Raw genomic sequence first — 25,312 nt, 5'->3', positions numbered from 1 at the left:
TGTTTTCTTTCTTTAGGTTCATAAAAAGTAGTCAATTAACTACTTAATTCTAATTATCTTAAATTATTGAGTTTTTGAATGAAAGAAGCTTATTAGTGTATTAATATAATGACAGAAATGTATGTATGTATGTAAACTCTTTATTGCACATAAAAATAAAATAACAAGAAATACAAATACACAGAGGAGAGCAAAGGCGAGCATATCCCTAAATAGGGATCTCTTCCAGCTAACCTAGTTAAGAGAAGACAAATTATTAAGACGAAGATATGTCATGCTCCCTGGCAGGCAACCCACTGTCTGTTTTGTGATTTTTTAAGACATAAAGCTGATGTACCCAATATGTACAGAATTAGTACTTACTTAAAAAAAATGTACCTCAGTATAATCGAGGGTACAATTAATTGAACTTGGGGTTGCTGCAGAGCATCACTCCAGCAACCCATAATTAAATTTAAGAAATTTCACATGGATACTTTATTTTTCAGTAAAAGTAATATCGGGCAAGTACATCAGCTTTATGTCTTAAAAAACTTTTGCTTTGTGTCGGACACGCCCGAAATAGGGTTCCGTAGCCATTACGAAAAAATTAAATCATATTTTTCTAAGGATTTCGTATTTTATTTGAAATTATATTATTATGAAAAACTACTTTCTGCCAAGTTTCTTGCGGCGCATTCTTCTTGGCAATGATGGTCTTTCCGAAAGCCCTGGTTAAAAAATGACATATCTCTTCTCTTCTTCTTTTTCAACCTTTCACCACCCAATGGTGAGTGTAAGTCTCTTCTAATGCACGCCATTCTTCCCGGTTTTGCGCCTTTCCACACATACTCGCGCCACACATGCATGCGCTTTTACATATATATTTGTGCAAAATTACAGCTTTCTAGCATTGATAGTCCCTGAGCAAAGCTGCGGACGGACGGACGGACAGACAGACAGACATGGCGAAACTATAAGGGTTCCGTTTTTTTCAATTTGGCTACGGAACCCTAAAAATCACAAAACAGACAGTGGGGTTGCCAGCGCATGACGTGAAGATATAGGAAATAGCTATTTTATTTATTAATCTATATAATCAACCACTTTTTTGCAAAATAGTTTTTATTTCAACAAAAAAAAATATAGCTGTTAACTCCGAAATTTGTTCCTGCATCGCATCTTACGTCGTGTCTTTTGTCTAAAATTTTTTTCCATGTATTTCATTTTTTTATCGTCTTCATATGTGGTCAGGTGAGTTCAGGTGTGGTCATGTCAGCCACATTAGAAATTACAATTAAAACCGCATTAGATTTGGGTTCCATACCTGTAAAATGTAACTTTATTTTACAAAAATAAGGACATCATATTTTCTTCATCGTAAACTAAGCCTTAGATTAACTCAGTTTCGTTATGTAACGAAATGTTACGAAACTGATAACAAATCCTGAGAAACATAAACTAAAATTTTCATTAATCTAGGTACTTCTAAATATTTGACAATAATTAGTATTCCACTGCTCATTTAACGTATGACCAATGATAATGATGAAAAACAATTAGCAAATTAAACTTACCGGAGACTTGAAAAGTGCGTAATTAACCCTGATATTTTTTTAACTATAAGCTGTACATCCACGTTTCACCGGCTTCACTCCGAAAACAAGGTGGCTGCTGACCATACTTAACATAAACTTTTTTTGGTTTTGCACCTAATCTTCACAATCCAATAGGTCCCATTACGCTTTAGTAACTACCGATTTAGCATACCCGCCTTCCCTACTATTACTGATAAAGTGCTTGCTTTACTTTTTAGGGTTTCGTACCCAAAGGGTGCCAACGGAACCCTATTACTGAGACTCCGCTGTCTGTCTGTCTGTCCGTCCGTCTGTCACAGGGCTATCTCTTGAGCCGAGCACTAAGCACTTGAAATTTTCACAGATTATGTATTACAGTGGCCGCGACAACAACAAATACTAAAAATAAAATAAAGTTACAAATTAAAGGGAGTCGTCATACAAGAAACTTGTTTCTGCAGCGGTTTTTGATTGCTAGGCTGCCAAGATGACGGCCGTCAGTTGCTAGGGGCAATGCCCGTGACCCTATGTTGTGCAATGTATGACTAATAATTAATTTGCGATTTTATTAGTGCTATTTTAAAACCTTACATAATTATAATAATTGTCTCTAAGACCGCTGTTTTTTTTTTTTTTTTGCAGCATTAAGACTAAATAACAATTTATGATCCACAAACCTCCGACACACACTACACACACGTCACAAAAGCCAACTTCAATAAAGCACTCACAGCTGCTGTATTTAATGTTTTTTACATTAAAAAATGTCCGTTATAATTCATACTAAGTAACACTATTTATTTACAAGTTCAAAATTTAAAATCAGGTTAAGATTTATTCACTTAATTCATAATAAGTACGCGCCGTTCGGCCGAATTACCGCGTTCAGCCAATTTTTTTTTGGCGCATTGCAAGAGTCTAAATCGCTATTCAGCCTCCGACAGGGCGACAGCCAAAGAGGATGAGAATTTAAAATTGTTCTTTATTCAAAATTCACCTAGTGCTTACATTTTGGTGATATTGTTTTTATTAACTTGTAACTATAAAACTATAAAACCAATTATGTTTGTTCAGGTGGAATTAAATAATTTAAATAAAATATTAAGGGGCTGTTTTGTTCACCATCCATTCATTAGTGTGAACTGACGGTTAAATGTGATGCCGTCTCTATTTGTTTTCTTCGAATAGACGGAGACGGCAACACATTTAACCGTCAGTTAACACTAATCAATGGATGGTGAAACAGCCCCTAAATATTTAATATCTCAACTTAAATTTGAAGTGCATATCTTCAACCGATTGAGCTGAAATTTTGCATGCATGTATAAATCCGACAATATTATTATGACGTAGAGCTGATCTGTGATGATGAAGTTAGATGTTGGCCATAGGAACTCTGTAATAAAACGACACGACTGCATCGATTTTGGTCTTATTTGATTCGTCTTGACGACTACCTACTTTGTTAACCAGGGGCAAAAAGTACCCCCAACAAAAAAGCTTGTATTAGATTTTTTTACAAAAAATTATTACTGAACTATTTGTTTTTAAAACATTGTACGGAGGTGCGAAACCCTTCATGCGCGAGTCGCTCGCACTCGCACTTGACCGTTTTTTTCGTATTTACCAGCTCTTAATTAATGACTCGTTTCCCTAGTCTTTGATGTAGGTTTAGTTCGGCAATCCATCACGAAGCCAAACAGCTATGAAATCTCTTCAGTAATTTATCTTTCGGACAATAGTCCATTCAGGATAACATTGGACTCTAGAAGGTCATAGAAGAAGGAGTTTTAAACATTTTTTGTGAAATCGTAAAAATGATGATGATGATGATTAATAAAAGAAGTAATCAGATGAAGTCATAATTTATTTTGTAAGAAGATTAATACGTTATTTACTTAAAAACAATACAATTTTAATACTTAATTTTGCTACATAATTAATTAGATTTATATTTATACATATTTAATAACTGTGTTTCGTGGACTCATCCGCTCTCATTCCCTGTTTAAAAATATTCTACTCGTAGTTTCTGCTATGAAGTTCAAGCTTTTTCCATTCCAAATGTCATCAAATTTGGTGCAGTGCTTTAGTTGTGAAAGTTAACTATTCGTATATGATTATAGGTCATCACATTTTGATCCAAACTGGCGATTAAAAACTGTAAATAACGTACAGAATATTTCTTGAGTTAATAATATAAACGTTTCGTTTCTTGCACAATGTTCTATACCTCTGCCTCTTTAGTTAGGTATTTTATAGGAAGACGTTTTGGTTTTTAACAAAATAGGAAAAGTTTTTTTATTGTTTTTAAATTATGATATGAAAAAAAAATAGCAAAGTTAAACTCACTAATATTCATTACAATTGCGAGAGTTTGCAAGTCTGTATGTTTGTTTGTTAGGTACCTACCTCTTCACGTCTTAACCGCTGAACCGATTTAGGTGAAATTCGGTATACAGATACTACAAGTCCTGGGGAAGGACAAAAGTAGAATAGTTTTTATCCCGGAAAATTGCGTAGTTCCCGCGGCATAGCAATAAACAAATTTTACGTGAACGGAGTCGCGGGCAACAATTAGTTAATGAATAATTGAAACTAATATTGACGCCATCGATATTTTAATTAGAATAAAGTTTAGACCATACGGTCGGTTGTATACCAAAAAATGCATTTAATTAAATTACTTCCTAAAGCGTGCATTATAAAGAGCCTATATTCCTTCTGTCCATTCCTATATTGAACAGACTGTTAAAGAATATGAACCTATCTAGGTATAGGTTCAATAAAAATAACTGAATCTCGAACTTCAGTCGAATTTTTCGCAGACAATTCAGAATGATTTCTTTAGATGTATGGTACCTATGTGAATATGACATGTGCAGTAAAATGTGGTACACGATTCAGTTTCTTCGACCGCACTACAGGGGCCTGTTAGTCTTATATAAATGTCATATAAAAACTTAACTTTATATATATACAAACAAAACCATATTGTGTAAACAAAAAATCTTTATCCTTGCATATTTGGGCGAATATTCAGCGTTTTTGCAGCGGTTTTTTTTTGTCATTGGTGTCTTCGCAGGTGTTATTAAAAGAGGTACTTCCCAGGGTTGTTTTTTATATGAAAATTGCAGACAATACCGATGCTGAATTTAGCGTGATTAAAATTCTTGTGACTTGTCTTTCCGTGGGACGCTAATGACGTTTGACCGCGCGGTCAAAACGCTCGAATATTTGCCCATTTACTAATTTTACGAGTTTTAAATTATAAAAATAAAAATATACCTCAGATTACGTATATAGTACTATATAGTCTAAGACTTATACGTACAAAAATGTATAAATGTACAAAACTAACTAATGGATTTGCAAAATTGATTGTAATTATTATAAACTGTAATTTAATTACCTCAGATTTTAATGATTTACACCTTTTGTTTTTTTGAATAAATCGCAGTGGCTAGACGCGTCGAACCTTTGCCTGATAATTTTAGTTAACCTAATTAAAAACAAAACTTACGCATGCGCATTACGGACGCGCCAATTTTGTAAAACTGCTTTGTTTTGTTTTTATTTTTCAACTAGCTTTTACCCGCGGCTTCGCTCGCGTGAACCATAAACATTTCAAAGAAGCAAGCAATCAAGCAAGCATGCAAGTAAGCATGTAAGCAAGCATGCAAGCAAGCGTGCAAGTAACCATCTAAGCAAGCTTGCAAGTGAGCATGTAATTTTGCAAGAAATAGTGCCAGCAAGCATGCATTCAAGCATGCAAGCCAGAAGGCAAGCAAGCATGCAAACAACAAATCAAGCAAGCATACTCCCAAATGTGCAAGAAATAGTGCAAGCAAGCATGCAATCAAACATGCAAGCAAGCATGCAAACAACAGATCAAGCAAGCATACTCCCAGATGTGCAAGAAATAGTGCAAGCAAGCATGCAATCAATCAAGCATGCAAAAGCAAGCAAGCATACAAGCAATAATGCAAGCAAGAAGAGTTAGAACGCCAGTGGTGGTAGTGAAAATATCAGTTCGTTTATCGCTATCCCGCCGGAACTATGCTATTTTCCGGGATAAAAACTATCCTATGTCCTTCCCCGGGACTCAAACTATCTGTATACCAAATTTTATTTAAATTGGATCCAGAGATTACCCCCCACAACCTCACAAACTTTATCTTTTTATAACATTAGTATAGATTTTGTGTTATTGATTGCCTACTTTCTCACAAATGTATTGAAAAACGTATGATACACAGTTGGTAAGGTTTTACAAACTCGTGACGATTAAAAACCTAGCGGCTCGGGTTTATCACTCGTCACCGCCCATAAACATCAGCAAAACCAGGGGTATTGCAGATGCGTTGCCAACCTACACGCCTAAGATGGGATACCTCAAGTGCCAGTAATTTCACCGGCGTAAATTCAACGCCGAAACACAACAGTGCAAGCACTGCTGCTTCACGACACGATTAGCGAGCAAGATGGTGGTAGCAATCCGGGTGGACCTTGCACAAGATCCTACCACCTGCAAGACAATATTGTAAAACCCCACATATTGTAATATTTCTTACCAACCTCGTATCACGAATAACTATTGTTCTGTCTGTTACCTCTCTACAATTAAACCGCTTGATTGATTTAGATAAAAGTATACTTGTTATCTCGGAAAAATGCATGGTTCCCACGAAATAGCGATAAGCGAATTCTTCGCAGACAGTCGCGGGCAACAGCTAGTAACAAATATGTTTATTCTATATCCTCTTATGCTTTATATTTTTATCAAACTAACCCCGATTGTGTTCTATCTATAGGGGTATTAAATAGAGCGACAATACTTGTATCTATGTATTTATTTCTTCGCGTGCGTGCAGAAGACTCATGTCTGCTTTTACGGTGTCGCCATTTAATTTAACATACATGCAATATACCACATGGTCATTACATGCGAGCTATTGGAGAAAACGGGGAATGTAATTGTCGCCTCATCCCCAAGCACCACACCATGGGTAAGGTAGGGCGGGACCGATAGCCACCGGAATCGAAAGTAGAACGTAATAATTATCGGTGGTGGGCCGCAGGGGGCCGGTGGTCGCCGTTCCCGCGGCTCGATCGTCAACAAACCGTCGCGCGGCAACTGCTCATGACATATGCATGAGAGTGGCTCGGACGATGCTACCGCTTAAATATACAAGGACCGACGGGGAAATTACCAGAGAGGCAAATACATACAAGATGGCTCCCGCCCGAGTCCGTCGCTGTAGCGTGCGGCACGCCTACAGACTTCTCCAATTACACTCACGAAACGTCCTGTGCCTTTTACAATTCACGTCTATTTTTACTGGCTAACCACCACCGCCTTGTCTTTATAAGCCATGAAGGCAACCCATTATAAAGTTCCGTGCATCATTGTTAATTCTCTTACCCCTACGACACCACGCAAATTTTATATATAGATAAGTCTATGAAGTTCATCCTATATTCGACAACATAATTTCTAAAATAGTTGACATACGGTGGTGGACATATAATTAGAAACACTTAGTACAATTTATAAATTCTTAATTCAAGCAAGCGATTTTGCTCACTGATTTCTCATAGCAAAACCTGCCTGTTTGAGGTGCTGAGGTGAAATAGTTATTTGTGTCACAAGGGAGCAAAATGGTTTATTTACGTCGAGGAATTCAAGAAGAGCATTAAGAAAGTTGAAAAAAACAAGTTCTAAATATTATCAAAGAACAACGAGCATAGAAAATGGCATTTGCTATAAAATACTTAGAAAAGCCTTGAACAAGTTTCTTAATGCTCGTTGTGAAAAGTTGTATGAGCAACTCGGGAGTAAAACTATTTTCATCTTGGGCGCTAACACTTGAATCCCTCATTGCGCTTAGGATTATACTTTAGAATTCCTGATACACCATTTTGCTCCCTTGTGACACAAAGAACTATTTCTGAAGGATAGTACATTGTGTCTTAAGGGCGGTAAAGAAGGAATTACGAACGAGAGTCTATTAGAAGCCCGAAGTCGAAGACTGAGGGCTTTAATGAGTCGATGTTCGTAATTCTAGTACCGCCCGTGCGACATACAATGTTTTTCATCACATTTGCAAGTAAAATTTTATATTTGTAAAAGAAAAAATATAATTTTCCAAATATTGGCGATACCTTAGGCTGTGCTCTTGGCAGCGTCGCCCTCAACCTCCCTCGGCATGCGCCGCAACGTGCGTGTGCATGTGGTCCATGTAGTCCTGCAGCAGCGCGCGCCGCGCCATCAGTACGGGCACGGACTCATTTACCGACCTTGGGCTTCATGGCAAGAAAATGTGTACGCGCAATGACTCATTTACCGGCCACGGGTTTCATGACAAGCACATTAAGGTCGACGGTTTTATTTGGGGGGTTGCAACCAAGGTAGCCTGCATGTTACGACACTGTTTACGAGCAAGTGTGATGAAAAGAATATTTAATACCTGTTAGTACTTAAACAGCTCGAGCTATAAAATTCAATAACATTATTTAACACTCAATGGAAATTAAAAAAGAAAACCCGGTATCATAACAATTATCAATTTCTTTAACACTGGCGGCTTGGACAACTAATTAGAAACAGAGCAATTTAAAGAATGGCTTACGTTCGAAATTTGAATATTTAGAAAAAACAACACTACTGACGCAGCATTACGCGTTTTGCCGCCTTTTTCAAACTGTTTATCATAATTTGTTGCGTGATTTAATTGTTGAAAATGGTTTAGAACAAAAGTTGTGATGCTTCGACAAGAAAAATTATAGTTAATTTGAATATGGATCGAAAGTGGACGTACAGAAAGATTGCAGACCATATGGGTTGTTCACTAAAGATGGTGTTTAATGCATTTAATGCAATCACACATTACTCACAACACAGAACATCAGAAAATGTTCCTAGAAAATTTAGGCCCAGGAAGACTACACCACATGAAGACAAGCTCATCATTCGTTTAGCTAAGAAGGATTCATTTAAAGGCTCTAATTTGATCCGAAAAGAAGTTTTTTCTGAGCACGACTCTCGAAACGTATCTGCTAGACTTGTACGCAGGAAGTTGGTGGAAGCCAAGTTGTACGGAAGGATTGCTAGGAAAGTACCACTTCGCACAAGACAGCATAGGCAAAATCGTTTAGCCTTTGCCAGAAAATACGGGAGCTGGACAGCTCAATGAAAAAAAGTGTAATTTTCGGACGAAACTAAGATAAATTTGATAAATTCTGACGGCATACGACGATGTACAGTACAATTCAATAGAATCTGTCAATTTTCTACATATTTAAGACACCCTATCGTGGGCACACTTGATTATATATGTCCCTGTTGTTGCAATTATCATCTAAAAGGAATCAAAAAAGAATAATAGTCACATCACAAAGCCTTAGGCAGCCCGGTGTTTATATTAGTAGGCTGGAAGTGTCTACAGGTTTGTCAGATTCTATTGAATTGGAGTTTACGTCGCCCAGTTAACGAAGCACTCAATAACAAATTCACTAAAAGGACAGTGAAGCATGGTGGTGGAAATATTAAAGTGTGGGGATGTTTTTCGGGATACGGGATTGGTCCTGTGACTGAGCATAAAAAGTAACGTTATGTCGCCTAGATCCAGCATAAATAACAACTTTACGAGCATGATAAGTGAAACATTAATTATTATTCATGTATAGATAGATGAAAAGTTAATTTGTCGCACTCGTTCAGTCAATAGAAACTACTTAATACAGCCAGTTGAACCGCTGTCAGGCCGTCCTCAAACGTCAGGATGTCGGGCGGCGAACGGCCACCCTTTAAGCCGCCCATATGCCGACCTACGGAACGAGCGCCGCAAAGAAGTTATGATCGATAGGAACATCAAATATTAACGGAGTCTACCAGCCCACGAGGAAACGGAATGGATAACCGTTGTCTGAAAGGCCGCAAGGGGCAAACTCGTGCCACGAAGTTCCCTCTTTGCCTAATTGCGTAACCACTTTATTCAAACACGTAAGTGCTTATCATTTTCAATTTCAGAATTAAAGTGATTAAATATTTATAAATTCGTTGATAAAACTGACGACAGTTTGTCAATTGCCTCTTCCATAAGTCATTAAAAACTACCTAGATATGGGCTTTTGTACATTTTTTCACAATTCCAGACAAAATATTAAGTCACGTAAATGTCGTCCATTAAAAATGCTCCCTTTTACTATCTTTAACACAAATTGATAAAAATAAATAAAGTAAAAATAAACCCACCCTGGAGTTGCTAGTTTTTAGTACTTTTTGAAGTTCTAAAAACAATCGTTCAAGTAGAACACCTGTTTAGATGTTGATAGCGTCTTACCAATTAAAAAAAAACCGGCCAAGAGCGTGTCTGACACGCTCCGTAGCAATTACGAAAAATTAAGTAATATTTTTCTAAGGATTTCGTAATTTATACGGAATCTTCCAAGTTTAGGTATATTTAATACCTAAGGCTGCTAATTACTCTCACACTACTAATAATTCTCAAGCAAACTTAGCCGTTATAGTTTTCCTTGAATGTTTTAAAAACAAATTGTTTTAAAAACAAATACTTAGTTCAGTAATATTTTTTTGTAAAAAAAAAAATACAAGCTTTTTTGTTGGCGGTACTTTTTGCCCCTGGTTATCAAAGTAGGTAGTCGTCAAGACGAATCAAATGAGACTAAAACCGATGCGGTCGTGTCGTTTTATTTCAGTTCCTATGGCCAACATCTAACTTCATCATCAGATCAGCTCTACGTCATAATAATATTGCATTGTCATCGGATTTATACATGCATGTAAAATTCCAGCTCAATCGGTTGAAAATATCCACTTCAAATTTAAGTTGAAATATTAATTCCACCCGAACAAATATAACTACGAGTAGTTACATTATATTACAAGTTAATAAAAACATATCACTAAAATGTAAGCACTAGGTGCAAGTATTTTGAATCCATACTAATATTATAAATGCGAAAGTAACTCTGTCTGTCTGTCTGTCTGTTACGCTTTCACGTCGAAACCGCTGAACCAATTTTAATGAAATTTGGTATAGAGATAGCTTAAGCGCCATGGATCAACATAGGATACTTTTTATTCCGGTATAGGGCGCCACCGCGCGATAACCTAGGTCCGTGCCGACGAAGTAAAGAATAATTTTTAATTCTCATCCTCTTTGGCTGTCGCCCTGTCGGAGGCTGAATAGCGCTTTAGACTCTTGCCATACGCCGCGGCGCCCGCGGCAGAAAAAAATAAAAGTGGCTGAACGCGCTATTTCGGCCAAACGCCGCGTACTTATTATGAATTAGTGAATTAATCTTAACCTGATTTTAAATTTTGACCTTTTGAATAAATAGTGTTCATCATCATTAATTTAAGAGCTTAGCTCTTGTCGGTGGAGTAATCGCCACTCTTTTCGGTTCTCTGCCAGCGTTTTCAGCTCCTGATACGACATGACATTGACTTTTTCCTTGGCTTGATCAATAAATGACCGTCTCGGCCTTCCCCTGCCTCGCCTGCCTTCTATTCGCCCTTCCAAAATAGTTTTTATGTAGCTGTCATGTCGTATCAGATGTCCCAGCATATTCCCTCTCCTATTTTCAATCGTCCTCGACAGCCGCCTTTCCTCTTCCACCAACTCTAAAACCTCCTCATTAGTTCTCCTTTCAGTCCAGCTAATCCCCTCCATTCTCCGCCAGCACCACATCTCAAACGCACTCAATCTGTCTCGGTCCCGCTCAGTCAATGTCCAAGTCTCGCTCCCATATAATGCTATAAATAGTGTTACTTAGTATGAATTATAACGGACATATTTTAATGTAAAAAACATTACATACAGCGGCTGTGAGTGCTTAATTGAAGTTGGCTTTTGTGAAGTGTGTGTAGTGTGTGTCGGATCATAAATTGTTATTTAGTCTTAATGCTGCACAAAATAATAAACCACGGTCTTAGAGACAATTATTATAATTATCGAAGGTTTTATAAAATAGCACTAATAAAATCGCAAATTAATAAGTAGTTAAACATTTAACAACGGGGTCACGGGCGTTGCCCCTAGCAACTGACAGCCGTCATCCTGGCAGCGTAGCAACCAAAAACCGCTGAATGAAACACGTTTCTTGTATGACGACCCCCTTTAATTTGTAACTTTATTTTATTTTTAGTATTTGTTGTTGTAGCGGCTACTGTAATACATAATCTGTGAAAATTTCAAGTGCCTAGCTAGTGCTAGCTATTACGGCTCACAGACAGACAGCGGAGTCTCAGTAATAGGGTTCCTTTGGCACCCTTTGGGTACGAAACCCTAAAAACAGGCTAAATGGGGGTTCGTATTGAACATTTGCTGCAGAATTATATAGAACCCTGTACCGCGTAATAACCAAAAAAAAGTTTGAAAACCCCCGATTTTGCCAGTTCAAAGTTCAATATCTCAAAAACGGCTAAACCAATTTTGATGAAACATGTCTAAGAATCATCGCTAGAAACCCTGCTTTCAAGTTTAAAAAAACGCATTCAAATCGGTCCACCCGTTTAAGAGCTACGGTGCCACAGACACACAAAGACAGACAGACACACAGACAAGCATAGCGGTCAAACTTATAAAACCCTAAGACACAACACCAAGACACGACAATATGTGGCGTTATCTGGGAAAAGGTACCTTGTTGTCGGTATAGAGTTATTGATATCCCCATAATCTACATACATTTAGCTATCGAACCATGTAAGAAACATGCATGTAGGTTTAATAGATATTTTTTTTAAAATGTTGAAGCTCAAAAGCCAGAAAAGGTGATTATGAGAAAATAGAATTCAAACTTATACACCCAATAAAAGTATGTTATTGTTGGAAGTTACATAGATGACATGCTATTTGAAGAGTAGATTGTACGGGCTTTCAGGTTTCAAGAACAATTTTGTAATTGGACAACGGTTTTCCTATAGTTTACCTTGCCAAAGTGCATAAAGTAAAAAAAAAAAGGTTGATGGGTTTTTACATTTTTTTTATTTATAGTATATTTCCATTGGATTTTATCGAAGGAAAAAATATTATGCGTAATTGGACACTAAATAAGAACTACTCCGTTTTGAATTAACGTTGTTTATTATATAAAAAAAATACTTTAACAAAAATAACTTTGTTGTTTACAAATGTAATTAAACAGTCAAAATCAACAAACTTTTATATTTAGTACGCTAAAACATAGCCAAATGAGACCAAATTGCCTCAACAAATCTTAAAAAACTAGTTTTTTCAGTCTCAAAATTCAAGGTAAAGTTTAGTAAAAAGTTGGTACAATCACTATATATTTTCTAAAAGGTACCTTATCGTCGGTGGTAAAATATTTAGTGATTATGAAGTGATATCATTTGAAAACGACTAATAACTTACGATTAATTTTAATAGTCTTAATTTAAAAACACTGTAGTATTAAAACTCTTACCAAAAACCTATAATTTTGTCTCAACACACTAAATGATTAACGTATTTGACAAGGTACCTTATTGTCGGACATAAAATGTTTAGTGACATAGTTAAGAATAAGATCTAAAAAAATGCTTTTGATTTGTAGTTGTAACTATTAATCGTTATTATTATTACTATAAATCAACCTCTAAAGACCAGCAGGTGGTGGGACCTTGTGCAAGGTCCGCCCGGATTGGTACCACCATCTTGCTCGCTAATCTTGCCGTGAATAGCAGTGCTTGCATTGTTGTGTTTCGGCGTGGAGAGTAAGACAGCCGGTGAAATTACTGGCATTTGAGGTATCCCATCTTAGGCCTCTAGGTTGGCAACGCATCTGCAATCCCCCTGGTGTTGCAGGTGTCTAAGGGCGGTGGTAATCTCTTACCATCAGGTGACCCACTTGCTCGTTTGCCATCCAGTCGAATAAAAAAAAGACAAATTGGCGTAAATCGTCAATAAGGGCCTTATCACACTAGCGATTCGCGGGAGAGTTGAAAGCGAGGCAAGCGTGCAGTGAATTCGCTGCGAGCGTATAACGATTTCGCCGCAAGCGCGCAACGATGTCGCTGCTGCGAGCGCATGGCGAATTCGCTGCTTTAGCGCCAAAAACGCCATATTGTAGACTTTCGTATAATAAATAGGGCGTCTTCGGCGCTAAAGCAGCGAACTCGCAGCGACATCGTTGCGCGCTCGCGGCGATATCGTTTCATGCTCGCGGTGAAATCGTTACGCGCTCGAAGCGAACTCGCTGCGCGCTCACCTCGCTTTCAACTCGCCCGCAAATCGCTAGTGTAATAAGGGCCTAACTGGCTACCGCCTAAGGGTGGCCAGTTGTTGATGATTTACCTTACTCTAATTAAACGCATTTTATGATGATTCTTGACGTTTTTTACGCGCCGACAAGCACCGCAATGGGCCCGCGTGGGAACTAATCCAAGCTCTCTCATCCTGAGAGGAGGCCTGTGCCCAGCAGTGGGACGTATAGGCTAGGATGATGATGATGATGATGATGATGACGATGACGCGCCGACAAAGTACCGACGTCCGACACGTCTTCCAAAGCGATACCGAGCGCACAGAAAGCATTCAAGAGCGGCACCGACAATAAGGTACCTTTCTTACTAAACTTTAAGGGATGTTTTAACTCATAAAAAATCGATTTAAAAACTTGTGTCTCTGTCAAATTAAAATTTAGACCCTGCTTATTAATATAGAGTAAAAAAAGAAAAAATGTTTTCTTCGGAAACTAGAACCGACAACAAGGTACCTTTTACCAGAAACGCCACATATTAGGTATTATGTGTCATCACGGTTGTGAATCTGACACTGGCTCAGTATAATGCTGAAGCGTTAAAAACACCCCAGCGTTGTTTTAATTGTAGTTCTATATTAAACAAACCTTTATTGGCAGCAGTAAGATTCTGACCCTTCAAATTTAGTCAAAATCAAGTCAATACTTTTCAGTGCGAATTTTAGGTTAAACTTATTTAGCTTGTTCTGTTTCCATACTGTAAACTTCAAAATTCTTTCTATTAAATTTATTTAGTTTTACCCACTTCTCCCCCTCCATCCCAGTGCAAATTCACTTTGGCAAAATACTCTATCAATAAAAGATTAGACCCTTAGGTACGGGCCTTTGCGCAGAACTCATTTGGAGACTTCAAATATATCGTGTGAGAGACGTTTGAGCGAAATATACAAGACGGGATGTTTCTCGGCATCGTACCTGCCTCACGGGTTCCATAAAGGAGGATAACCTAATATTTATCCCATGAATTACACTTTTCGCTCTAGAACAGCGTTTCTTAACCTGTGGTCCGCGGACCACTGGGGGGTCCACGAGTATGTGTATGGGGGTCCGCCAGCTTATCTATAGACATTTGAATTAATATAAATTGACCTAAATTTATTCTTGTTTTTTATTAAGGGGGTCCTTGAAATCATGCTTGATTGTCTAGGGGCCGCGGACTGAAAAAGGTTAAGAAACGCTGCTCTGCGATGAGGCTTGAAACTTTAAAAAGAAATCCTACTAATATCCTACTATAACATTATAAATCCTACTAATATTATAAATGTGAAAGTTTGTGAGTGAGTGATTGAGTGAGTATGTTTGTTACTTCTTCACACTGAAACAGCTACACGGATTTGGATGAAATTTGGCGAAAATTTAGTTTATAACCTGGATTAAAACATAGGATACTTTTTATCCCGATATTCCTACGGGATAGGGATAAAATCTTGAAATAACAACTGCTGGGCTTAGAGTCATAAAATTTGGTATGTAGGTAGTTGGACGTCTGGAATAACACATAGGCGACTTTTTGACCCGATATTCCCACGGGATAGTTTTTTAACTAAGGGACCCCATACATCCCTGTATTATTATTATTATTATTTTGTATTTTTTTCTTTTATTGTATACTGTAGTTTTTAAGTATTTTATTTGTAATTATTTTATTAAAAAAAATGACTTTCTTACAATTTTCTAGCGGCGCATTCTTTTTGGCAATGATGGTCTTTCCGAAAGCGCTGGTAGTTTAAAAAAAATGACATGTAAAAGTGCCCATTGCGGCTTATTTACTGAAAAATGATTTTAATTTGGATAGGGAAAATTATTGAAATTTCAGCACTGGGTTTAGAGTAGATTTTTGTACAGTTATTCACAACACAACCTCAATGAAGACCACAATATAAATTTTGGAAATTTCAAGGGGAATTTTGTAAAATCCCGAAAATTTCAATTGCAATTGCAACTACCAGACCGAATAGTTTAGGCGTGGGAAGCCGCGGGTAAAAGCTAGTAATATTATTAATGTGAAAGTTTGTGAGTGAGTGAGTATGTTTGTTACTTCTTCACGCTGAAACGGCTGGACGGATTTGGATGAAATTTGGCACAAAGTTAGTTTATAACCTGGGTTAAAACATAGAATACTTTTATCCCGATATCCCACGGGATAGGGGTAAAATCACTAAATAAAAACCGCTGGATTTAGAGTCATGAAATGTGGTATGTAGGTAGCTGAACGTCTGGAATAACACATAGGCTACTTTTTATCCCGATGTTCCCACGGGATAGGGATAAAATCTCGAAATAACAACCGCTGGGTTTAAGATTAAGATTGATTTATTTGCCAACATGAACAATACAGGATAGGCACACAGAATACAAATAAACAATAAACTTATAAAAAATGCGTTTGCCAGTCCCTTGCACTGTGTGGCAAAAGGAACAGGCTCAGCTTATGCTGCGTTTGCTTAGAAGCTGCCAGCGCTAGTTTTCAGCCTGCCCCCGTTGACTCAGGCTAGCTAGAATGGCTTACATAGCAGGTAGATTGGCACGCAAAGTAAAAAAAAAAAATGAAATAAAATAAAAAACAATAAAAACTATAATATCAACACATAAGTACTCTCTTTTTAACATAAACTTACTTTAATTAACAATTACCTTATTAACACCTGAGAACAACACTGGTTTCAATTAACGTTAGTTGCAGCTATTTTCAAGTTTCAAGTTTAGAGTCATGAAATGTGGCATGGTTGTTTTAATTCAACGTTCCCACGAGAATTTAATGAAATCCCGGAATTTCAATTCAACTGCTCTATCTCATGATTTAAGAGTGCGAAGCCGCTAGTACATAACATATGTAAAGACGGACCGCGATTCTTAACTAATGTTATAAATGCGATTGCGGGCATGTTTGTTTGTTACGATTTCACGCTTAAAATACTGAATCGATCGTGATGAAATTTGGTATGGAGATACATGGTTACAAGACCCTTAGAAGGCCACTATTGTCCCAGTCGGAGCACGATAAACAAAGTCTTCGCAGACGAAGTCGCGGCAAAGCTATTATTTTATAAATATCTGGCCTAATTAATGTACAGTAAAATTGCTGTGTATTATTTGCCTTTCAAGACATCTGGCGTTTTACTTGATAAGCGACGTGGCACATCGGTAATAACCTACGTAGACAACCCCACAGTGGACTCCCAAGACGGGTGGTGCACGATGACCGGTTTCTCACTGCCCTGAATATTTCAGCAGCTCGCGAGGAGCAAATTACAGACATCGATTTCAGTCCTCGTGGCTTCCACAATTACACATTTAAAATAATTTGTCAGTAGACAGTTCTGACTTTCAGGTCACGGCAGTCCAAGTCACCTGTCCGTTTCCCATGGTTTTGATACTAGTTAATAATGGTGCACCTTGATGCATCACACGGTATGTCCTTTGCATCTTACATAATTGATTAAGAATATAATCAAGTAAAGAAAGATCGTCATATTATACACATAAAACAAACAATCGTCACATTCCCTTAATTTTTTTCAACTTTATGTGAGGCCGCGGAGTACAATGAGGGCTATCGCGTGTGAATACACGAAACGTGTGGTTTGCCGGAGAAGTTTCAAATTATTTTTACAAAAAAAAACGGCAAGTGAAAAAAAACTACAGGATTGATAAGTATAAGTGTACTATCGATAAAAAATATAATATGGACCATCCCAGAAAACTTAAGGTAGGTTAGGTACCCAATGAAGGCTACCGTTTTCGCGCTCACCAGTTGGCGCCACGTTTCACAGTTGGTCCTAAAATTTTTAGTCAACGGCGTATTATCCATCCCATTTATTTAATTTTAGTACCGTTAAAAGTCGGGTTATAAAAAGACAATGTTATAAAACTTCTTTATATTATTTTTAAATATTCTTCTGCGGTATCCATGCACTTATTTCGTCTAAATCAGTTTCTAAAACAGATAAAAAAATGGTCTTCTGGAAGGTCAAATTCATCTACAGCCCTCAAGTTTCTTAAATTCATACTACAGCTTCGTCCATTATCCCGTAATTTCGCCACCGCGATGTCCGCGATGTTTTATTTATTGTAAGGAACAAAAACAATCGCAAAAGTCAGGACTGTAGGAGGGTGTGAAAAAAGGTTCAAAAAGTTCATGGATCTGGCAGGTGTCAGCCGGAGAGTTGTCCTGGTGGTTAAGCTGTATAGCAACATAATAGCAACATAGGAGCTGAATAAATGTACAAGAAGCTTAATATCGTCTGTATAAATGCTGATCTACCCTTTTAATCAGATATTAAATCTCTTTTATCCAGTTAAAAGTGTTCAAGTTCAGTTATTCATACATTATCCAGCATTTAGATTATTTTCGTACTTTTTTGGAGACAAAATGGAAATAAATAATAAAAAATATGGTTTAGCAAACAACACGGCGTCGCCATTACTTATTATGCCGACGGATTTGAATTTTGTTAAGTACTATATTGTTTTACACGTTTCGTTACTATTGGAAGTAAATTATTATTGCGCATTTAACTTTACTGTGAATATACATATATATTTAACGTAAAATTCTTAAGCGCCACATGATTAACCTACTATTCGGTAAGTAAACAAATGTTTTATAATAGGCTGGCTTGGATAAGCGATTTGTTTTCAACGATTTTGAGAATTCAGTGTGCAAAAATAATGTGGCTAATGTTAAAAACCATTTCTATAAGTGTTTATATAAATCAAATGCAGTGTTGATTGGATATTGTATCGTTTATAATGTCATTTGAGGTTATGTAATGGCGAAACGGTTATGCTGAATATAAGCTGCTCATACAGCTGTTTTCTTGCTCATTTCTGCATAGTAAAGCATTGTGTGCCCACTATAAGAATATATTGGGATAATATTTTTGTAACTACCCATCATAATGCTGTTTTAACAGCCTATTAGGGTTATATTTAATAAATGAAAATCCAAGTATTTTCAAATGTCGAAGATACACTTTCGCGGTCAATATAATAACACGTATACCGTACATTTATATGTACTTACAGCTCTTTGTATGTGCATTTACCCGTGATAAACTTGCTTGCAACAGTGCATCAAAATTAAATTTGATTGCACATGAAGAAAAAAACAAACCTCTTCTACTTCTACGACTTCTAGGGTCTACCGGTAAAATTCCAGGCTTTCTTTGATTAATGACTCCAAGTAAATCTTTTAAAACCCCTTGCGAAATATTTTTATTAACTGCCCATTTTCTGAGGTTATTGAGATTTTTTATTTCTTCGGAACTCGATGTACTGTCTTCGGAGTTGTCATTGCAGTTCTCATCTGAACTTAGTGATGAATCTGCAAAATCATAAATGTACGGAACCCTCTTCAACCGTAGAACTTCGACTCGTACTCGGACCAAGGTTATTTGTAAGACTTACTACACTAGTTTTTTCTGGTGTGCAAGTAGAGTTTTTTATCTTTTCGTACTCCATTAAACACTTTCTTCTTACTACACCCGTTCTTTTCCTTTTTTTTTTCACATATTTGTTTCTTCATATTTTTACGAGGTTCCATTTTGTCGTAATCACTTAACTTTGACAGCTATATCAATATATGCCCACAACTTATATATATGCTTAATATAATACTAACTTCCAGACAATATCCAGCTATTTTCTGTATAAAAATCTTTAATTCATGTTTGTTCACGCTATAAGCTGTATAAATATGTAATTTGCGCTTATATCGGTATAACTTAGTTTTAAAAGCTTACATATTTTCGGTTATGCAGCTTTCTTTCTTTGTAAAACCACAGAATATATAATAGTACTAACGTACAGAATGGCCACGCTCCGCCCCGCACCGGTTCGAGTTACCCCACCCCTCAAGCGCAGATTGCAGGAAAACCGCAGGAAAGCAGTCGGTGCGCGACGCGATGTATGTCGGCCGCACGGCTCTAAGTTCGGGAGCAATAATTTTGCGAAATCGTAACGGTACCCTACCTACTTCCTTTTTCTAAATAAATAGTGATTTCTGAAATGAACGCGATTAATACATGAAAAAACTACCTACCGAATAATTCTTTTAAGTTTGTAGACGTATATCTATTGTAATTGAAAAAAATAATGCTTAAAATACGCAGACAGACACATTTTAAGTAGGTTTAAATAAATCGAGGATATTCTGGCAGAACCGGATAAGTGCACAATATTTATTTTTTATACGGTTTTGTTAGATAAATAAAGCAGAAAACATTGAGTATGCCAATGCATGTAACTTTAAAAAAAATTGCACTTATTCTATTTTGCCAGAATACCCTCGAAATAGGTAAGATTAACGATTACATTTATTTGCACATATCTAAGCCATACCTACATATGAGTACCTTTAAATGTCATTGGTAGCACTTATAGTACTATACGGTTTTGCAATAGTCAGCCTATCAGTCAGACGTCGTGCCTATGTAGATTCAAGAACGCGTATTTTGTACGGCGTGGCCGCCCTGTGGTAAAACTTAAAATGGAACTAATATTCAGCTACTGAATAACTGGTTATGATATACACTACAATACAGCTTGAAGTGTTCAGAAAACAGGTTATTCAGGATTAAGCTGTATATTGGAGACCGATATCAGAGTTACACAAAGAAAGGCTGCCACAGCAGCTATTATACAACTTTCAGCGGTCTCGTCTGCCTAAAGCTGAATAGCGTATCTTTAATAGTTCTGCTGGTTACTTATATTAAGATTTAAAAAAAGAAAATCAGCACTATACAGAATTTATTAAGCTTAAAAGTGTTATAATAGCCCAAGAAATATTCAATTCAGCATTTGGCTATCTTGTCAGATTTAATACAGATATAACAAAGATTAAGCTGATTATTAGTGATTTTTTGTACTGTTACCTGGCTTATGTGTTGCTTGGGTATTTCTAGGTCCGGTAGTATTTGTCAGATATTTTTGAACGCTCCGCTGTGGCAGATATAATGCAGGTGACTGTACCGTTAAAATGCACTATTTTAGAATTACATGCAAGCAAAGCAATTAGAAATATTAATCGACTTTGATATTGATTGTTGTTGTCTTAAATTGTTGATACGTTACACTAGTAACGTACTGGGCTTTTTATTTTTAGTCTCAGTCACGTCAAGTCAAGAAGTCTCAGTCACGTCAAGATTATACTTATGCAGACGCACTGACAAGAATGTGGCTACTCCTGGATACGGCTCGTTACTAGGGATCACCGGATGAAACAGATAGGTGGACAGCAAAATTATCCTATAAGAATTCTGTTTTTACCAACTGCGGCACGGGACCCTAAAAAACAACCAAAATCAAACAGATTGTTTACATAAAATATGTATGGTACTATTCAATGAAAAAAATCAATTGTGTAAACAAATGTGGTGACTGACATTGACACTTGACTGACGACTGGCTGACTGACTGACTGACGTTGGCTCTAGTGATGTGAAAGTTATATCTTCAAATATATATACCTAAAGTTTTTTCCATACAAACTTACACTCCCCTTTATACCCCTTTAAGGGTAGAATTTTTAAAATGGTAAAACGTGTATATCCACTTATATTTTTGACGTATATTTTCCCCAAGGTTTATGATGGAGTATTTTAGAATTGAAAGGGTCAGTTAAAATATGGATTAATTTAGATTTTTTTGCTGCTTAAGTAGCGTAGTAGAAAAAGGCAACCTGAGATATGTGTGCATAGGAGAAATTTGTATCTTGACTCCTGTCCAACGGTGGTGTAGGGGTTATAGTACGCAGTACGGATTGCTGAGGACCTAGGTTCGATTCCCAGCGCTGGTCTCTTTTTCTGGTTTTTCTGTGCATCCATGTCTCAGTTTGTATTGTCGATATAATTTAGAAGAGGCATTTTTAAATTTACATAAGACAGGGAAATGAGAGTAGACACAGGGAAGTGATTCAAAATGATTTTTTGGTCCAACAATGGACTCCACAGTAAATATGATATTAGTAAATAGAAATCTACATAATTTCTACTATAATACTCTTTTATCGTCCAACTAGTGTTTACCCGCGGCTTCGCACACGTAAATCATTAGGTCCAGCAGCTGAAATACCGGGATGTTTAAAAATTGACGTGGGAATTCCCGAAAATTAAATCGTTGTTTTCATTGACATTACATTAAAAACAATCATGGTCAAATTTCATGACTCTAAGCTGAGCGGTTGTTATTTCAAGATTTTATCCCTATCCCATGGGAATATCGGGATAAAAAGTATCCTATGTTGTAATCCAGGTTAAGTATCCAACTTTTCGCCAAATTTCATCCAAATCCGTCCAGCCGTTTCAGCGTGAAGAAGTAACAAACATATTCACTCACTCACTCACAAACTTTCACATTTATAATATTAGTAGGTGTGATGTGGGTAGCTAGTTATACGTAAGCTTCAGTTGTGTCAGTGTCGAAATAAATGCCAATGCGAACATACGTTGTTTCTCTTGTCGCACAAACACCACAGTGGCTGACGAGGATTATTATATTATTATTAACGCGTGCATAGACGAATCTATAGTGAGCGAGTGTGCTAATAAAGTGTAGGTGTACGCGGGACAGTTACAACAATAACAATGTCAGTGGGCAAGATAAGTGAATTTGACGTGCGGAGTGGCGCCTGGAGTTCGTATGTAGACCGGCTAGAAATGTATTTTGTAGTCAATACAGTCAAGGCGGAAATTAAGTTGCCTACGCTAATAGCAGTCATGGGGGACGAAGCGTACGAACTCTTAGCAAATCTGGCAAGCCCTAAGAAGCCTTCCGAACTATCCTACGATACCGCCGTCGAAACGCTGCGTCAACATTTGCAGCCTACACCGTCGGTGCTCGCAGAGAGATTTCGCTTCAGACAACGTAGACAGGTTAACGATGAAAGCATAGCCGCGTACATTGCGGAGTTAAAGAGATTAGCTCGTCAATGCAAGTTCGGTTCGACACTCAGCGAGAATCTTCGAGATCAATTCGTGTGCGGGTTGCATAGTGACATAATTAGACAACGTTTATTTGCCGAGGACGATTCGCTTACCTTCAATCAGGCGGAAAAAATTGCATTATCACTGGCGGCGGCGGAGAGGGACGCGGCCGCAGTGGAGGGGAAAGCGGGGGGATCGTCGGGCAGAGACGTCGGCTCCGGAGCGGGGGCCGGGGAGACGGCGGCGGTGCATGCGCTAGCGCAGTATGGGGCCGGGAGACGCGGGGCGCCGGCGGGGCGCGGGGGCAGGTCCCGGACGCGGAGTGCGGGTCGCGGGCGGGCGGCGGCCGGGGACCGCGGGAGGGCACGGAGTGAGACGTTTGGTCACACGGGTGCCGACGGCGGAGGTCGAACCAAAAATTGTCCAGGGTGCGGGGCCACTACGCACGGTTATGGGAACTGTCGGTTCCAGGACTACGTGTGCAGCCTGTGCAGGCGGACGGGCCACCTGCGGCGAGTGTGCCCGGGCCCGGGCGGCGACGCTCGCACATCTGTCCCGCTCCACCATGGCGAGGGCGGTGAAGCTATTCAAGACGAGGGGATCCCGGAAGAAGAATTCTATCATCTGTGTTTAAACGATTATAAACCGGTGAGTTTACCGATCACAATTGACAATCAAATAGTGAACATGGAAGTGGATACGGGAACGGCGGTTTCATGTATAAGTAACGAACTTTATAGATCGTATTTTAGTAGGCATGTCATTAGGAATAAAAACGAAATTGTGTTAAAATTTTACGACGGTTCAAAAATTAAACCGCTCGGTTGTATAAAACCAATTGTACGGTGGGGTAGTATTGAGAAGAAGTTAGAATTGTTTGTAATAGAAGGGGGCACTACATCATTATTGGGCCGTCAATGGTTAACGGAACTAGGTATTAAAATTCCTCTGTTTAATGCGTGTAACCATGTAACAAGTAGTACGGAAATGTCTGATGAGATAAATAATTTATTCGATAGGTATAAGGAACTATTCAACGGAGGGCTCGGACGCTTCACTGGCGGGGTGGCGACGTTGCGGGTGCGCGAGGGCGCGGCGCCGGTGTTCCACCGCGCGCGGCCCGTGCCCTACGCGCTGCGCGAGCGCCTGGACGACGAGCTGGACGCCATGCTGCGCGACGGGGTCATTGAACCCGTCGACTGCTCCGACTGGGCGTCTCCGCTCGTACTGGTAAACAAGGCTGACGGTTCTCTGAGAGTATGTGCGGATTATAAGGCGACCGTGAACCCGGTCTTGCTGATCGACCGGTACCCCCTGCCCCGTATTGATGACCTTATGGTCAAATTAAGTGGAGCCCGCTATTTTTCCAAAATTGATTTATCTCAAGCCTACAACCAGATAGTGTTAGACGAGACAAAAAGGTACACTGTTATAAATACACATCGAGGGCTTTACAGGTACAATAGGCTCGTATATGGATTGGCATCAAGCCCGGGGATTTTTCAAAGAATAATGTGCAATCTATTACAGGGTATACCGAACGTGGAAATATTCTTGGACGATGTCATTATTGGGGGCAAAACTAAAAACGAACATTTAGAAGCACTGGGGGTGGTTTTTAGTAGATTGCATAATTCGGGTCTTAAATTAAAAAGCAACAAATGCGTGTTCTTAGTAAACGAAGTGCGTTATCTCGGTTACATAATAAGTGATAAGGGCATTCAGACGGATCCGTCCAAGGTTGAAGCTATTGTAAATAGGTATACCGAGACCCACTAACACCACCGAATTAAGATCATTTTTAGGAATACTCAATTACTACGGGAAATTCGTACGGAATATGAGCTCTAAACTAGTACCGTTATACGAATTGCTTAAGAAAAATAAAGTGTGGTATTGGTCGGCCGCTTGTGAGCAATCGTTTGTACAGATCAAACAAACATTAGCAGGTGCCGAGGTACTAGCTCATTACGATCCGAGCAAGCCTCTACCTCTAATAGTGACGAGCGACGCGAGCGCCCGCGGGGTGGGCGGCGTGCTGTCGCAGCGGGACCGCGCTGGCGCGGAGCGGCCGGTCGCCTACGCGTCGCGCTCGCTCAACGACGCGGAGAAAAATTATTCCCAAATACATCGTGAAGCGCTAGCCATTATATTTTGTATTCATAAATTTCATCAGTACTTATATGGGAGACGATTCATATTACGTACCGATCATAAACCCCTGGTGTCAATTTTCGGACCTAACATGGGAATACCTACTATGGTGGCTAGCCGCATGCAGAGATGGGCCATTATTTTGTCTGCTTATTCGTACGATATCGAGTATGTGAGTACTAATGACAACGGCGCGGACGGGTTATCGCGGTTACCCATCGGTGATAGTAAACAAAATGCGCAAGCCGTGCCGGAGCAAACCTATTTACATTATGTACAAGAACAACTCTTATTAGATTATAATCAAATTAAGCGTGGTACTTCGCGAGATCCTATTTTATCGAAAGTTCTTTGCTACATTCGCGACGGTTGGCCGCCACATTGCGATAT

The 25,312-nt window shown here is 38.5% G+C and overlaps 1 protein-coding gene across 2 annotated transcripts in view; it reads left to right on the top strand.

The window, feature by feature from the left end:
• Positions 1-25,312, top strand: part of HnRNP-K (Heterogeneous nuclear ribonucleoprotein K) — an 84,637-nt gene that overhangs the window by 11,206 nt on the left and 48,119 nt on the right. The window lies entirely within an intron of this gene.

The sequence above is a fragment of the Choristoneura fumiferana genome, chromosome 14 (genome assembly GCF_025370935.1).
Source record: "Choristoneura fumiferana chromosome 14, NRCan_CFum_1, whole genome shotgun sequence".
NCBI lineage: Eukaryota > Metazoa > Arthropoda > Insecta > Lepidoptera > Tortricidae > Choristoneura > Choristoneura fumiferana.
Note: the sequence above shows the minus strand (reverse complement) of the source record. Positions and strands in the feature narration are given on the sequence as shown.